Below are 18,136 nucleotides of genomic sequence, written 5' to 3'. Positions count from 1 at the left end.
GTAAAACAATTAACCAAAGGTCATAAAAAGGGGACTAATGATTTATTATAGGTGCTAGGACAGAAGATAAAATATTGACTGGGTTATCTATACAAAACTTCACTAATAACTTAGTTATGGTTTTAAACCTTTGGTGAACCTGTGGAGCTGAGACAAGTGATGGATGTTTAGCTAGAGAATTACTCCTAATGGATATGCATGTAAACATTCTCTGTTGTAAACTTCTATTTCAATTTATGATTTGATTTTCTGTGTGAACTTTTGATGAACTTTTTAACATGTGATCATGTATTCTGAAAGATGTTAAGGGCTGAGGAAAAAAAGAAGAGTCAGAACTGGGGGACTGAGGTGAGAGGTACGGAGGTGAGAAGAACTGAGCTGAGAGAGGAACTGAGCTGAGGAGAAGCTTTTAGCCAAAACATGTTTTAGATTAGAAGGAGAATGCAGAGCAGAATAACTCAGAAACTGTAGGTAACATAAAATACTAAGACAGTAATGTGTAGAATGCAGAGGGAAAGAGGAAAAAAGATGCGGCAGAGAGCAGAAGGAGCAGGCAGGCTTCTCCTTACCATGGGACAGAACAGGTCCCATGGTAAGGACAAGGCAGGCTTAATCTTATTTAAAGAAATAAAGCTTTTTTCTTAAAAACATGGGTTTAATTCATTTAGCATTCAAAGGGTAGAAGTCTTTTCTTTCTCCATTTAATAAAGATTGGAGCTCATTTTGCATCCAGAATGAGTGAGTTCTTTCTGCACCTGTGCTTAGTCTTTTGTTTTATATGCATATGTAAGTATGGATGTGTGTGTAAGTATGTAATTGTGAGAACGCATGCAAGCTGGACCCAACTGGGTTTTAATAAAAATGTACAAATGAGCATGAATGAATCTGTAAATGAATTTATGTGAGATTATGCATATTCGCTTATGTAAAAGTTTTTCCTTCTGTGAGTGTTATTCTCTTCTCCTGGTTCAATAGAAGTTTATTGCTCCAAACTTCCCCCTAGCCCGACAAGCAAGAGGCATCTGGACTATAGGGAAAAGCTCTAGCAATTATTCCTTTACTTAATCTCCTGCTGTTTTAGGATGTGGTGCTAAGTGCCAGAAACTGCAGTTTCTGGCCTCAGAGAAACACAGAAGGCAGGTCAGCTACAATAGCATATTAACTTAGACTTAGATAAGTAAACTTTTTATTATACCGGAACCCTAAATTTCTAGTAAGACAAAGTCCTACCTCAGAATCTCGTAAGACAAAGTCTTATCCTCCACCTATGCTCTTCCCTCTCTACTGCCTCAAGAAAAACTGATAAGAGAGAAGAACCACCCCATTGCGGCTAGCCCCTGGCAAACTCAAGATGATATTTGCATAGCTTTGAAAACATATACAAAGTCTGTCATAGAAGCCACAGATCAGGTTGAAAAATAAGAATCCTAATTTTCTAGGGACTCATTTTCTCTCCTAATTAGGATAGAACTTCCTCAAGTATATATAATGACATCTGTCTCACTTCTTATCTATAATACATGTGGGATTTATAGAGCTTTCTATAATAGCCAAGTGCTTTTATGGTGTCTTGGCTATGCCATTTATGTTGTGTTAACAGTTCTAGAACCTTTTACCTTCTGTGCAAACTGCAGGTTGATTAGAGGATTTAAGTTCACTTGTAGCTTGAAATGTGTTCCTCATGTGGCCTTGTGCAAACCAGTTGGTCTTTGGAGAACTCAGTTTATTAATCAAAGCCATCAATATATTTTATGAATAATATGCTAATCTTTGTGTCCATGACACAAAATTTGTTTCTAAGAACTCAGCAATAGAGCTAGGAATCACTCAGTTCAAAGGTTTGTAATGGAGACAAATGGTTGAAGTAAGATGGTCTAGCTTAGAGGTCCCTGCATCTACCCCATCCCAACAATGCCAGAGTCTCACTTTGGTTTATATTTCCTTTTCCACAGCCTTCATGATGAAGTGTTCCTTGGTTTGTAGTTGGAGCCTCAGAAAGGGGGTAAGCATTTCATATGTCTCCCCTGGGAAAGATTTTAGCAGTACCCATGGACCTATGTATGGTACTGAGAGGAAGCAAAGGCTAAAATGGGACTGTTTCCAGCTCATTCATCCTACACGGTATGCCTTCCTACTTACACAGTTACATTGTGGGGAAGCCTATACGCTTTTCAAAGTTGTGAAGAAGGGTGACATCTTATAAGTTTGGCACTACAAGGGCTTGCCCCCATCATATGAGGATTCTTTATCCATGTACTCCTGTGCTAACTTGCCAGGCAGAGGAATAATCCATGTAGGATTAGGTGTTCTCTGGACATAGTATTGCATTAAGAACTAAAAGGAGAACGATGAAAACTGAAGGCTGCTGTGTACCAAGGTCAGAGTCAAGTTAGGGCTAATCACTTTTATGTATTTTACTCAGGACATGGAACCCAGGATCTCTCCCATGGCAGACAAGCATCCTGAAATAGAGATACATCCTAGGTTACTATACTCCAGTCTTGATTCCCATTTCTATACAACCACATGAGAATATATAGTGTGACTAGAAAGACCTCTGAAGGGCCTGGAGACAGGTTCTGGGCTATTTGTAGAAGGTCATTTTGAAATCAATTAAGAAGAGAATCAAGATCACCTTGAGGAGTCCTGGTTAGTGTTACAGAGGGCATCTGACCAAGAGTCCTCAACATAGGCCTCCTGGATTACATTCTCTACTCTTGGACGAATATGTATCACTCTGTTGCAGAATCCACCTGAAGTTCTGAGAACTGTGTGGGTTAGTGTATCAAGAATAAAACATGATACATGCTCAGTAAAAAATCTCTTTGCTAATGATATATAAACAGCTGGTACACCCTGTAAAGGGAATTATGCACTCCACTACCCCATATAAAACACACATAATCCAGGTATTTTATTCATAAGCCATAGCCTAGATTGGACAAGTTTGGAGCTATTCTAACTTATTACCCAGACATAACACCCCTTTGTACTTAACTGTTTTTCTTGGCCTCTTGCTCATGGTCCATCTCCTCTCATGGTGGCCTCCCCCACCTCTGTGTCCTTTCTTCTTTCCCTTTTCTCTCTACCTGCAACGCCTTCACTCCATCCTCAAGTCCCACCTTTCTCCCTCCACTATCCAAACATGTTCTAGAGCTTCAGCCTGCCCTCATGCCATCAACTTGACACACCTTGCTCTATAGAGCCTGAGATTAAGTTTGCAAGGGTTAGTTATACCTGTTGTTAGCTCTCTGAGTCCTCCCGTCAGGTGCAAATACTCTGGAAGACATTGGTAGATAACTAATTATCAAGAGCTAATTTACAGAGCCTGAGGAAGCCTGGCCCTGTGCAGAGGGAGCCAGAAGCATAACTGCAGCTAAACAGAGTCTGTGATCTGGAAAGTGACTTCCTTCCTCACTCCACCCTGACCACTGCAGGTTCACGTCATCCTAAAGGGTTTCTGCTGAGTGAAAGAGACAGGCTCCCTCAAGGTATACATGCCATGGGATAGAACAGGAGACAGTAAAAACTCATTTTCCAACAACTGCCAAAAGACAAATGTGTAATTTTATCTCATTCTAAATCCACTCAATAACTTCCAAAATCTCCAAAGAGCCCAGGACAGGGAAGAGCATGCACTCTGATAATGCTTCTACGATAAAGAACAAATGGCAACAGATATAAATGACATCATCTGTTGCAGTGACACAATGTTTTAGCCATTGTGCTGTTTTAGCCTCTGTGTCACAGAGTTAGGGGCGCCAGCCCATCTTCAGACAAAGGACCTTAGAAAACACTTGATACAACAAGCCCAGATCTGAAGTTGGGGGCCAACCTAACTTTCTGAGCTAACTTCGCAGTGAGTTCAACCAGCACATGACAAATTATGAATACAATCAATGCCCACTGCAATCCTAAAGGAAAAATGCAACTAGAGGGTAAATGTGCTGATTATCTCAGCATGGTAACAATAAAAAAGGCAGAGCAACTATCTGCAGGTAAAATCCAAGAGCTGGGGATAGATTACAGTCATGTGGTATGTTCATCTCCAAACCCATCAAGCCTTAGACATGTCCAAATCTTCTAAGCCAATCGTGCCCAAGTATAGGAAGCTTTTTAAAAGACATTTGAATGATCACATGTGAATATGTAAAAAAAAAAAAAAGAAAAGAAAAAACAAAACACAGTGCCTGGAGAGATAGCTCAATGCTTAGGACCCAGATTTTGTCTCCAGCAGCTATACTAGGTGGCTCATAACCACCCATAACTCCAGCTGTAGCACCACTTTCCATCTCAGAGCACACCTGTACTCATAAGCATCTCCTATCTCCCCCTTATCATATACACATATGTATGTATACATTTTTAAACATTTAGTGTTCTTTTAAATATTTTATCACCACCAGAACTTGTTAAGGCTATTTGTAAGAATTCTAATTTATCCTTTTCTGGGTTCCCTAGTGGAGCTTCACTTCCTGGACATCCTTCCAGTTAGGCCAGGCCACATTGCTTGTGTTGGTGAAGAGTATCCCCAGAATCAGTGACTATGTCACAGTCATTCCCCACACACACTGTAGGTGCCAATGCTCAGGCTACTGTATTTCTCCCTCAGACATGGAAGCACATGTCACAAGGCTGCCTTCAGTGGGAAGATCCCTCCTTCTGGGCTTCAACAGACATGTCACACCAACCAGAGGTCAGTATGTAGTCACTAGGCTGCTGACATTGTCACACTGCTTTTCACGTAGCCTAACCTACCCTGTTCTCACCCAGGCAGATGACTGGGGCTCACTGTCCATTATGCTGGATGTTGACAGATTCATGTTGTAGATTACTCCTATCTGTAGTCATGAGAAGATGTTTCTTTGGGCCACAGAGAATGTTAACTTCCTTATTGTATTTTTAAAAAATCTACTCTCAGGTTAGATTGATCTGTGTAGAGAGAGATTAGAGTTGGTGACATTATATAGTCTAATGTTTAACTGAATGTAGAACACAAGTAACATAGAAATATGGATTTGGGGGCTGGCAAGATGGCTCGGTTTTTCATGAAAACCTGGTGACCCAAATTGAATCCAGGAGACACAGGTAAAGGTGAAAGGAGATAACTGGTTCTACAAAGTTACCCTCTGACCTGCTTGTGTGCACCCATTTGCTTATGTTCTCACACATATAACATACACACATGGATGCCCAATAATAATAACAATAATAATAATAATAATAATAATAATAATAATAATAATAATAAGTGTCTGTATACATGTTTATACTAATAAGTATAAATATACATCTCCTATAAGCTGTCTTTAAACATGATTAAAATCCAATCATGAAAAAAATATCTGATACATTCTAATACAAGCATTATGCTAAATGCCTATAGAAATTTAATTGTCCTCTCACAGCCAGAAAACAATGCTTAGCACTCAGCTTCTAACAGCACTTATTCTGTGTAAGGAACCAGGATCACTGGATACATCTGAGAGTGGAAAATGCGCAGGATCAAAGTCAGGCACCTAATTCTGTCAGACAGTGAGAAGCAGGGAAGCAATGACCCTGGAGCTGGGGAGCATTGTCCATGATCACATGACCATGAGCCTACAGCTGAGGCACTAGGATGGAGTATGATGGTTTGAAAGTATATTTCCCATAGACTCAGGTGCTCATATCCACAGTCCCCAGATGGTGACACTGCCTATAAAGGTTGTGGAACTTTCAGGGAGGGCATAGCTGGAAGAACTGTGTCACTAGATGGCAGGACTTTAGATTATATCTTCAGTGGGTTCTGGATCCCCCACACTCTCACCACCATGGACTATACTGCAAAATAAATCATTCCTCCCATAAGTTATTTTTGTCAGGAATTTTGCAATGGTGATGAGATAGAAATTATACAGTGATTTTTGTAGACCATGTGAAAGTTCTGTGTTTAATATTTGATAAGCCTCCATACTAATTTAATAATGGCTGGCTCAATTTGCATTCCTAAACTAGGTGATAGCACATACCTGTAATACCCGCTTTGGGAGTAGAGACAGGAATATGCGAAGTAGAAAGACATCCTTAGCTACATAGCAAGCTTGGGGCCATCTAGGGCTACATGAGACCTTGCCTAAACACACACACACACAGACACACACACACAGACACACACATACACACACAGACACACACACACAGACACACACACACACACACAGACACACACAGAGAGACACAGACACACACATGCACACTCTATATCGATTCAAAGAGTCTGTCATATCTTTCCAATTGTACCTATTAACATAGTCCATGTGAGACAATGGTTAAAGGAGCAGTCTTCCATTGCATATCTTTTATACCTGGGCTTGAGTTAAAGATTTTTTATTCATTACCTCATTTATTTCAGCAGCTAGGAAGGTCAAACATCATCTCCATTTTTTTTTTTTTTTGAGCACAAAAGTGAGCTTTGCCAGGCTCTTTGCAGCTGCAGGAACACAAAGGTAATCACTATTAGTCAGGATTGAATGCATTCTGCAACTTGACAAGTGTGGTGGTTGAAGGTAACTGTCAACTTGACAGAATCCTAGAGTCACTTGGGAGATAGCCACAGAGCATATCTATGGGGCATTATCTTGATTGCATCAATAACGATAGGAAGGCTCACTCACTGTGGGTGGCACCATTCCCTAGACAGGGGGTCCTGAACTGTGGAAGAGTGGAGACAGGAAGACTGCATCCACAGTCCTTTCTTTAGACTACAGTCCCATCTGCTGTGCCTTCCCTGCTGTGCTGTACTAAATAAATGCTTAAGTTGCTTTTGTCAGTGTGTTTTATCTCAACAATAGAAAGGAGATAAAATGTTAGGATCCCTTCTTAATTCCACTAGAATAACTACACAATCCCTTCGGATGAGAAAACCCATAATGTTCCAGTTCTGTACCTGACCAAATGACACTTTCAGTTCCCTTTCAGAAGACGGGGTGGGATGGGTTTCTTGATATTATCAGGAATGTCTACCAAAGAGCCAGGGCCAGGGAAAGCAATTTTGTATAACTGATTAGCATAAAAGAAAATCGCTTCATATCAAATACCCTGACATGCTTGCAGAAAGTCCCTAAAGAGAAAGTTCTCCCCTATGTGTCCATTGTTCCATTGTCCCTGCAGAGAACTCATATGCAAACAAAGGGTTCAGTGTTTAAAACCTGGGCCTGTTTTCTTCTAGACTTCAAAGAGCCTTGTAGTCCAATTAAACAGCAACCTGTGGGACCAGGTGAGCTTGGGTTCAAATGCTAGCAGTGCAAAGGACCCCTGTGAGCCAACTTAGGGCTTTACATTTTTAAATAATATCCTTTCAATGAATATTGTGTTTCTCTAAAATATTCCTAACTAGCTTTGTTGTTAGGTGAGTCAGGAAAGCCACTCTAGAAAAATCCAATTGAACCAATTTTCAGGGTAAAGCTAGGATGAAATAATTTTGCATTTATCATTTAAGTTAATTGTAATGAGCTAGAATCTAATGAGCCTTACCTCTAAACTCCATTTAAGACAATAGTTAATTGCTTCATTTTAATAAATGTTGTCAGGATACTGAACATAACAATGACAGAGCACTCAATTACTACTGAGCCCCGAAAATGAAGATACATAGAGCTTAATGAGATACATAATCTGAAAAGGCAATTAGTGTCCAAAGGGGAAGCAAACGCATTCCAGCAAAGGTCACACAAACAGGGGGAACACACATGCGGGTCTAGATTACGGCAGCAGCATCAAGTCCTACTGTTTGCCAGACTCGGTACTAGGAGGCTTCTCTGACTCACCCATTGAATCAATCCTATGGTGTCTGCTGAGGAAACGGAGATACAGAGAGGCTGATTACATCAGGAAACACTGTGTGACTCAGTGCAGCCCCACAAGCCTTTTCTTTTGAAGTCTGTATTTAGCATATTGACCTGATGCTTTGTGGCTTTGATGGATGCAGTTAGACATTTGGAACGTTAACAAATAGGATAATATCCCATGAAACTAATTCTGTTCCCTAATAGAATAGTGTTTATGGTGATTAATATCGTTAATATGATGATCTAGTCAATCACAGGGAGACAAGCCTTTGTGCACATATGTGAGGGACTTTCTACATTGGGTAAACTTAGGTGGAAGGCACTAAACTCTTGGTAGCACCATTCCTTGGGCTTGGATCCTGGGCTGGATATAAAGCAGAAAGCAAGCTGAGCACCAGCATCTATCACTCCCTGCACCTGGACTGGGCATGCAGCTGCTGCCCCATGAACTTGCTGCCATGTACCTGCTGCCATGCCTGATAAACTGTACCCTCAAAGAATAAGCTAAAATAAACCCTTTTCTCCTTAGGCTGTTTTTTTAACCAGGGATTTTGACACATAAATAAAAAAAAATACTAATATAGCATCATTGGCAAACACCTCAGGCTGGTCCCCACAGCCTAAGAATAGGGTCACCCATGCTAAGGATGCTTTTTTCCTCCTCAGTTAATCCTCAAGGATACACGTAGATGTGTGTCTAGTGGGTAAATCTAAATCCAGTGAAAATGACAATCAAGACTCTCAGAATCCAGCAGCAAGGGCTTGGTTTTCATGTGTAAAATGAGAAATCTCAATCAAGAATTTTTACTGGCTATATTGCAAGATACTTATTTTTTTAATTTTTATACAGTAATAAATTGTTTGCTGTAGCTATGTTTAATTGCACATCACACCCCGGGGTTATGCTTCTGGATTGCTTTCCATCTCTGCCCTCATTCTTTGCTGAGGTTACATTCTTTACTGTAATTTACCAGCATGGAAATTGCGCTTTGTGTCATGATTCACTTCATTAACATAAGCAATAACTGCCACTCTGTGCCAAGGCTCTCATGGACTCTGTGGGGAGATCTGCTCTTACTTGGAAAGGAAGATCACCTGTGCAGAAAGCCCCAAGGATGCTGTCTCACCTTGTCCGGGGTGTGGGGCTTGAGTACAGGAGTCAAGATCTTTATTGTAAAGTCTGAGACTCTGGGGGCTGAATACATAACCTTGAAAGCCTTTCCAAGATTTGGAACTCTCTGCTTCTAGGGTGTATGATTTCATGCTGTGTGTGATGTTAATTTGAATTTCCGAGACTCAGTTAATACTGTGTGCCTTCATCCTTCAAATTACTTTAATTTGACACAAAGAAATTTTGTCATAAAGCAGAATGAATTACTCCACTGCTATGGTGTGTGTGATTTCAATGTAGTTGCTTTTATTAAGTGACAGTGGAATCCAAAGGATCCCTAACAAGCTGCTGCTGTATGTGATATCATGCTGCCAGTGGAGTGTCTGCACGCTTTCCTCTCCAAATGCTGATTAATAAGTAGGACCAAACTTTCTATTTTCATGCAAATATGAAGCCTCCCTTTCAACCTTCATCTCTGTATCAAGTGAAGTCAAAGAAGTTTCCAGACAGAAGAAGGGAGATACTAGAGTTTAAACAGAATAGTGGTGAGGAGGGGATACTGAGGGAAGAAAGACTTTAGTGTGGTGGGGTGGAATAGGAAGGAATATGAGGAGGGGGGAACTGAGGGTGCAAATGTTTAAAGGAAGATGGGGTTGAAGAGAGAAAGAAAGAAAGGATGGAAATAGATGAAAGATGGAAATTTTTAAATGAGAATGGAGATGAGGGTAGTCACAAAAAGAAGGGTAGCTAAAATATAAGACTGCATGAAAACCTCATAGAATAGTCTAGAAACAGAAGAAAAAAGAATCTAGGAACAGGAGGATGGGATGGTGTACTGGCTGGTTTTGTGTGTCAACTTGACGAAGGCTGGAGTTATCACAGAGAAGGGAACTTCAGTTGGGGAAGTGCCTCCATGAGGTCCAGCTGTGGGGCATTTTCTCAACTAGTGATCAAGGGGGTAGGGCCCCTTGTGGGTGGTGCCATCCCTGGGCTGGAAGTCTTGGGCTCTATAAGAGAGCAGGCTGAGCAAGCCAGGAGAAGCAAGCCAGTAAGGACCAACCCTCCATGGCCTCTACATCAGCTCCTGCTTCCTGACTTTGAGTTCCAGTCCTGACTTCCTCTGGTGATCAACAGTAATGTGGAAGTAAGCTGAATAAACCCTTTCCTCCCCAACTTGCTTCTTGGTCATGATGTTAGTGCAGGAATAGAAACCCTGCCTAAGACAGATGGAGAAGGCTGCTGGGAAATAATGTCTTCTGAATAATACATGGTTACTGTACCTATAAACTCATAGCAGTGGTGGTTCTGCACAAGAGCCACACAAGAACAAGCCAATCAGCATTCAAGCATGGGTGGAGGAGGGGCACATGGAGGCCCACTCCTAGCTTAAGAGCTATTGGCAATTGATGGCTACTGGGGTGGGGAGGACATTTTCTTGTGGGATGTGGCTGTATTGCCACAGGCTGGCCAGTCCGGGCCTCTCTCAGTGTCCTAGTCAGGTAGACAAGGCGTTGGTGAAGAAATGACAAACAGAAACAAATACAAGGGAGTGCTGTAACTGAACGCAATTTGTACAAAGTAGAAATCAGGCTTATATAGTATACAGAAAACAGGGCAAACTACAGAAGTCACATAGGCAAGAGATGGCAACATCAAGGTCAGTAAAATCAAACAGCCAGGTGCAAGGCGGAGGAGCAGTGGTGTCCTTCTTCTTGGGCTAGGTTGTTCTGACAGCCCCAAGGTAAACTCTCAGGGTCTGTCTGAGGCAAGTAGCTGAAGGTTGTATTTTAGCATTCCTTGGCTGTAACATAAATAATTAGTGGGGGAAGCCCTATAACTTCTAATTTCTCACTGGCAGTAAAATAGTTTTTCTTTCTGTGTGAGATTGCTCTGATAATAAGTGCCTAACTGCTGTCTCTAACTCTTGAGACACCCTGTCTGGTAAGACAGCTTCTTAGTAAAAATTCTCAGCTAATTACAGCTAGGAAATCTAATAGGATTATTGAAGCACTGTGAAGGCCAGGAAATAATGTTCAATCTCAGTGTTAGCTATAACGAAATATTTCTTAGGGCACCTTTATGCCTGAATAAAGAAAGCATGCAGATCTCTCCACGGACTATAGCAAAGATCAATCTGGAACACCTCTGAGTTAGGAGATGTCAGTGACTGACTACCTCAGGAGGCTGACTCCTTTTGAAGTGTATGCCTCAGTTCTGTGATCAGGTTTTTAGGCCTGTCCCAGGCACAACTGAAGTACACGAGTTCTGTGTAACACTGTATGTGATCTATTATTATCCCTTCCCAAAGAGAGAAACCCCACAAAATGATTGAAGTAAGTAGAAAATTATGTTTTCTCAAATTATACATGCTAATTGTGTTAATGTGTCTTAGACAACAGATCTATAAACCAACTTTAACTAATATGTTGGCACAATATAATTGTTGACAGAGCAGCAAGGATTTTTTTTTTTAAGAGAAGAATGTTTTCTACTGATGAGACATTTTCTTTCCCCTTTTTAGTCAGAATGAGCTTGTAACCATTAGACACAGCTACATTTTTGGAATCTGATATTTAGTTGGTTCTGTCTACAGCCTGTGGTTTATCTAGTTTTGCCAGGGAGAGAGGCATATTCCATGCCCATGGGCTAATGTTAATGGGGACATGAGGAAGGTATGATCAGCTGTAAACTGAGATTGTAGGGCTTGCCTTCTAAAATGTCTACCCTTACAGGGTGGCCACAGGCTCTGAAATTGACATAGTGAAAGCAGTTATGTACTATATTTCCTATAGAAGAAAACCTAGGATCTAGCCGAAGGATTATTCCAGAAACCATGGCTAAGAAACAGTACTGTCCTATTTTGGTTTTAATGTAGCACTGATAGAGGAACAGAGATTCAGAGGGTTGAGATGCTTGTTTAAAAGATGCAGCACCTTGAATGAGAAATGTTCCCCATAGTCCTTTGAGGGCTGGGTTCCAGTTGGTGATGTTGTGTGTGTGGATTTAGGTGGCACAGCCTAACTGGGGAAAGTGCATCACCAGGAATAGGTCTTGATATTAAAATCTTCCAGACACTTGCAGTTTATTCTCTACTTATGATTATGGCTCATGATGATGAAGCTCTCAGCCTCTGGTCCTGCTGTCATGCCCCCTTCTAAGATGGACTTTAACCCTTTAGAACCTTATGCTCAGTTGAACTCTTTCTTCTATAAGTTGGCCATGATATTTTATCACAGCAACAGAGAGGTAAGGAATACAGAGAGCTAGAGTTGGAGTTTACAGGAAACTAAGACAAACCAGCTTCCCCAAGGTGGAGGGAGGAATTAATGTCAAGCATGACACCATTGACACGTTACCAAAGAGCTGTACCAGCTGTGTTGTTCATATCAACCAGTCTAGTCTGAGTCACAAGAGTCGGTATTCTGCTAACACTTTCTGCAAACTAGTTACAGACATCTGTGCATGTTATTCACTAAATATTTTGAATAAAATGTCTAAATGCTGTCTATATTACCTCAGTCTGCATGTGACTTGGCTCTTCTTTCCTTGCTTACATGGCCAAGAAGTATATGCCACCAATCACACCAGGAGTCATAAACATCACAAACTGTACTTTACAATGATGGGCTTTCCAAAACTGAAACAAAGTAAAGATGCAAGGTATGAGGTGTTTGAGCTAAGATCATAAACTGTTAACACTGAAAAAGGTTTTCAAAGCCCATGTGGGTTGTTGCTGGTGGTTGTCTAGAGCACAGAAGGGTGTTAGGTAACCTTCTGAGCTGTACCATGGGGACTGGCAGATCCTGCTATGAGTAGGGGCACTTCAGGATCAGAGCAGCCCTGGAGGGGACTAAAGAATGAATAGATAAGGTACAAATGAGAAACAGTGAGATGCTAGTGAAGATGAAAGTGGTTCTGGTAGGTGTGGCAGAAAGAACTGGTAAGCAAGTCATAATTGGATGAAAGTCCAGGGAAGAAACAGAGACCAAATAAGTCAGCAAAGCATTGCTTTGCCCACTCTATCCATTCCAAGCAGCTATTGGTGGCTTCTAAGGGAGAATTTCTTTTGTATAAAAGCATGGCTAGTGGCAGAGTCTTCACAACCCACAGATGATCCCACACTCATGCCCATACGTTTATCACAACTGAGACACAGTAGATTAATTTTGTTTTTTTTTAATTATTAAATGTGAACATGAAATTGGGAAGGCGATAGGATAGGAGAGTCTGGAAAAGGGTTGGAGGGGGAGGGGTACATATGACCAAGACAAATAGGAAACATGTATGAAAGTTTCAAAGAATTAATAAGACTTAAAAGAAAGAAAAACGGCCTGGCAATGGTGGCACACACCTTTAATCCAGCACTTGGGAGGCAGAGGCAGGTGGATTTCTGAGTTCGAGGCCAGCCTGGTCTACAGAGTGAGTTCCAGGACAGCCAGGGCTACACAGAGAAACCCTGTCTCAAATAAATAAATAAATAAATAAATAAATAAGCGAAAGGAAAAAAAGAAAAATGTTGGGAATTATATTGGTCTGTCTGTGTCTTCCTGTTGTTTCTACTACAGATGAATATGGGTTGAAGATGGCCACACTGATCCACTTTTGCTAATAGAGATATACTCCTAAAACTTCTATATGTCCCCAAACAACACTATCAAGTAGGGACCAAGTGGTCAGACACCTGAGCCTATAGAGATGGTTCACGTTCACACCACAGTGGAAGTGTTGCAAATTTTAAACAATCAGTTACTCTTTTTAAAAGGCTTTTTTCCCAAATAGTGAAGCTGGGACCACAGTTTTTCTCAGAATGCAATCTGATAGTAAATCTTGCATGACATCACTTCCTACTGTGGCCAGGAAACAATTTACAGAAAAGTTATCTGAGCAAAGGAGAGAGCCAACATTGCCACATCTCCATACTTTGCCTTCATTTTGCAGCATGGAAGACAGATTTCCTGTCCCTGCCTCTCTGTGCCTTCCTTCCTTCCCTCCAGACTGCAGATCTAATAGAATGGAGCTCTTTGATGTGAGACTAAAACTCACAATGCTGCCCGCTATCAGCCCCCAAACTTGGTGATATAACTTAAACCACTAAACTTCTGTTTTCTCACCATAAATTAGGGATTGAAATACGGTTTTGAAATATTGGGAGACAGCAAAAATTACTGTGTCTGGCAGGGCAGAGGTGGTAATTAGTGAATTTCAGGTGCTATTTCCCATAGAAGATAGGATAGGATTCAGGAGGTAAATATCTATTAAAGGAAATTCGTGTCACCCTGGCACTTTATCTCAGGAACATAACTTTATAATCATAGGTGAGGCATACTCATAACACATATGTACCATCTAGAGACAACCAGAGAACTGAGTAGTGTTTCTCTGGGGCTGGTTGGAGGTGGAGGTTGAACAAGAGAAGTATGTATGGCTGAGGGTAGCCAGAACCTGTGGACCAGAAAACACAAATCTTTTGTGAGAGAGAATTACTCATCTAATGTGCAGGGTGCTCCACATGCCTCAGTCCAAATTAATAACTTGAGAAACAGATACAGAGAACTTAGAAACCTGCCAGCATACAGAGGATGGATCCATGATCTAATATCATGGCTATATCTTTAAGCATTAATTCTAGCCCAACAGAAAGAGGTCAGAGCAAATAAGCTGCTCTGGACACTGCCTCTATGGGGGTAGGGGGAGAATGAGCAGCTCTGCTGTACACCATTGTCTAGTTCCTAAGAAACCAGCATCCATCTGGGTATAATGAAGGTGATGTGTCCCGCAATGCACTGGGTGAGCCCAAAGATATCATCATAAACTCTCAGCCAGTCCCCAGTGACACAAAAACACAATGTTGCTCTATGTCTAGAAATAATAGGGTTGTGGATGAGGTAAAATGACAAAGAACCTTTCATCTCATGACAAAAATCTAACCATTTTCCTAGGCCAAATCTGTGGAGTGTACAGGGCAAACTAAAGGAACTCACAATGCTCACTCACAAAGATGGGAAATGATGCATGAAGGACCAGCATCCCTTTCAGTGATATCTCTGCTAATGCTCTGATTGCTGAAGGGTTATCAGTATTGGCTGCAACGGCTATGTGGAATCATACACATGAATGGTGCTGCCAACCTCAGCATGGCAGGTGTATTCTACGAGACCAAGTAACTCCACGAGCTTCCCCACTGAGGGGTGCTAAGCACATGAATTATGAATTGTGAGATCTAAGTTTCAGTGGGCTCAGATTATCCAAAACACTCCTCACCATAAGCCCAGGTCCTGATTATAACAGGAAGAGGTCTGCTGACCTCCTAGCAGAATTTCACTTTTGTTTCCTGACTACAAGGGCCAAAGGTGGGTGTGATACAGAGAGCTACGTAGCAACCACTAGAATTTCTCCCCTTAAATTACAGAAGATGCTCCTGGGAGAAATACTGAGTTTAATATCAACCTAAAAAATACTGCATGTGATGCCTGCTGTATTGCCTCCATATAACCCCTGGCTTCTCCCATGTGGCCATTATGAATCTTGAGTCATATCTACAGACAGAAGTAGGTGGTGACTCCAAACATCCTGCTCCACGTGGAAGCTATTTCTATCAACACAGCCCTCAGCATCCAGTATGTAGCCTACTTTTTTCTGCATATTATTTTTCAAGGCAAATCAGAAGTAGTTTGTTTTGCTCTGCCCAGGCCAATGTAGTAGACTATCACAGTCTTGTATAATTCTTTTTCTCATACACCGTGCTTTCTAAAACTTTGGTTTTCTTTGCAGTCCACAGAACACCACACTGCTCCACAAATTACATTTGTCTGGCAACACCTATATTTGTGCAGTGTATGCAGTCCAGAGAGTGAGAGATGAATTCCACCCAAAATCAGAACCTACCTCCCTAGAGATGTTTTGGGAAAGCTAATGAGCCAAGTTCCAAGGCAAGCTGCTGCCACCTGCCTCAAGCCCCATAGCTATCATCAGAAATAAGGAAGAGCAGAGTTCTTAGGGCACCTTTGAGCATTTGGAAGGCAGGGCTAAGCACAGCTGGATGTCGTTGTTTAAGCCTAACTATGCTGTAGAAGTGACAGCGTTGAAGGTGACAGATTTGCAGGAACTGTAGACTTCTGGAAAAGCAGTATGTGGATCACAATCTGGATGATCCTTGAGGTGTCTGTGGAAAATACAAAGGTAAGTGGAGTCACAGGCAAAGCCAGGAATCCATCTAAAGATACATGCTGGTAGAGCCTGAATATCTAACTAGGTCCAGGAGCTCAGCCTGTGCTTTATCACCAGCTGCATGTTACATGGCTGAAGGTTGTAACCCCTTTCAGTAATCTTCCATGAGTAGAATGGTGTATAAGTCGTACCTTGGACAGGTTTGGGTGTGTTTGATTAAGGAACATAAGTATGTCTTTTCTATTCCTTCACTGTAACTGCCTTTCCTCCATCCATGTACTAGCGGCATTATTATGCTCCATTGGTTTAGGACACAAAACCTCAAGCCTAGCTTATAGGGATATCTAACTGTGTGCTGGTATTGACAAGTATTGCAGGTCTGCTCAGGACCAACCTAAAGATAAGGAGAAAAAGACCTCTCATTAGATAAAACTTGAAGCACTACTAAACTGCCCATTTGTTACTGCCATAGGAGATTTAACAAAGCAAGAGTTTACAATAATGCATGGGTGCCTAATGGTGGCTTGGCTCAGTACGTAGAAAGCTGGAAGAGAGCCCCTCTGCTCCTGGAGCTGATCCTGTGCCACAATGCTCCATACCCAAATATGGCCTCTCAGGAGTGTGGACAAGCCTGTGGGCACAGGTAAGACCACGACTTCTGTTCTGGGAACCAACCAGAAAGCTCAGCACACCGGGACTGAGGAACAGCCTCGGACAGCAGCCTTCTGCTTTCCCTCTGCACTCAGAGCTGATTCTGGGCCGCAGTATCTGGAGCTGATCCTCTACCACAACTCTCCATACCCAAATACCACTGGGATAGAGCTGATTTCGCACAAGCACCAACACACCTCTGAGCACAGAGGGACAAGAAACAGTTACAGACAGCAAGACCAGCTTAAACCAGAGATAACCATATGACTAGAAGCAAGGACAAGAATATAAGCAACAGAAACCAAGGCCACTTGGCATCATCAGAATCCAGTTCTCCCACCATAGAGAGCCCTATATACCCCAACAAACCAGAAAAGCAGGACTCTTGATTTAAAATCACATCTCATGGTGATGATAGAGGACTTTAAGAAGGACATAAATAACTCCCTTAAAGAAATATAGGAGAACACAGGTAAACAGGTAGAAGCCCTTAAAGAGGAGACACAAAAATCCTTTAAAGAATTACAGGAAAACAGAGCCAAACAGGTGAAGGAGTCAAACAAAACCATCCAGAATCTAAAAATGGAAATAGAAACAATAACAAAATCACAAAGGGAGACAAAAGTCATAGATGCAAGCATCACCAACAAAACAGAAGAGATAGAAGAGAGAATCTCAGGTGCAGAAAATACCATAGAAAACTTTAACACAGTAGTCAAAGAAAATGCAAGAAGCAAAAAGCTCCTAACTCAAAAGATCCAGGAAATCCAGGACACAATGAGATCAAACCAAAGGATAATAAATATAGAAGAGAGTAAAGATTCTCAACTTAAAGGGCCAGTAAATATCTTCAACAAAAAACATGCCTAGGATCATAGGACCAGAGGTGGGGAGAACACATCATCTGTCCCAACACCGGAATTAACTGGGACCAGAGGAACCCAGATACCCAGGAAGTGCTCCTGACCATTGGCATGGGTTCCTTCAATGAAGACTTAATACCAATACTCTTCAGAGTATTCTCAAAATAGAAACAGAAGGAGCAGTACCCAATTTGTTCTATGAAGACAGTTACACTGATACCAAAACCTCACAAAGACCCAGCAATATAAAGAAAACTTCAAACCAATTTCCCTTATGAATACCAATACAAAAATACTCAATAAAATTCTCCCAAACTGAACCCAAGAACACATCAAAATGATCGTTAACTATGATCAAGTAGGCATTATTCCAGGATACAGGGATGGTTCAAGATATGGAAATCTATCAATGTAATCCACTACATAAACAAACTCAAAGAAATAAACCACATGATCATTCCATTAGATGTTGTAAGAGCATTTGACAAAATTCAACATCCCTTCATGTTAACATC

The 18,136-nt window shown here is 41.4% G+C and overlaps 1 long non-coding RNA gene across 1 annotated transcript in view; it reads right to left on the bottom strand.

The window, feature by feature from the left end:
- The window catches only part of LOC116097429, a 51,350-nt gene extending 44,910 nt beyond the window's left edge, over positions 1 to 6,440 (bottom strand). Inside the window, exon 1 of the long non-coding RNA XR_004121425.1 lies at positions 6,381 to 6,440. This is a non-coding gene — a long non-coding RNA (uncharacterized LOC116097429). The remainder of the gene's footprint in view (positions 1 to 6,380) is intronic.
- Positions 6,441 to 18,136: the final 11,696 nt, after the last annotated feature.

The sequence above is a fragment of the Mastomys coucha genome, unplaced genomic scaffold (assembly GCF_008632895.1).
Source record: "Mastomys coucha isolate ucsf_1 unplaced genomic scaffold, UCSF_Mcou_1 pScaffold19, whole genome shotgun sequence".
In the NCBI taxonomy this organism is placed as follows: Eukaryota; Metazoa; Chordata; class Mammalia; order Rodentia; family Muridae; genus Mastomys; species Mastomys coucha.
Note: the sequence above shows the minus strand (reverse complement) of the source record. Positions and strands in the feature narration are given on the sequence as shown.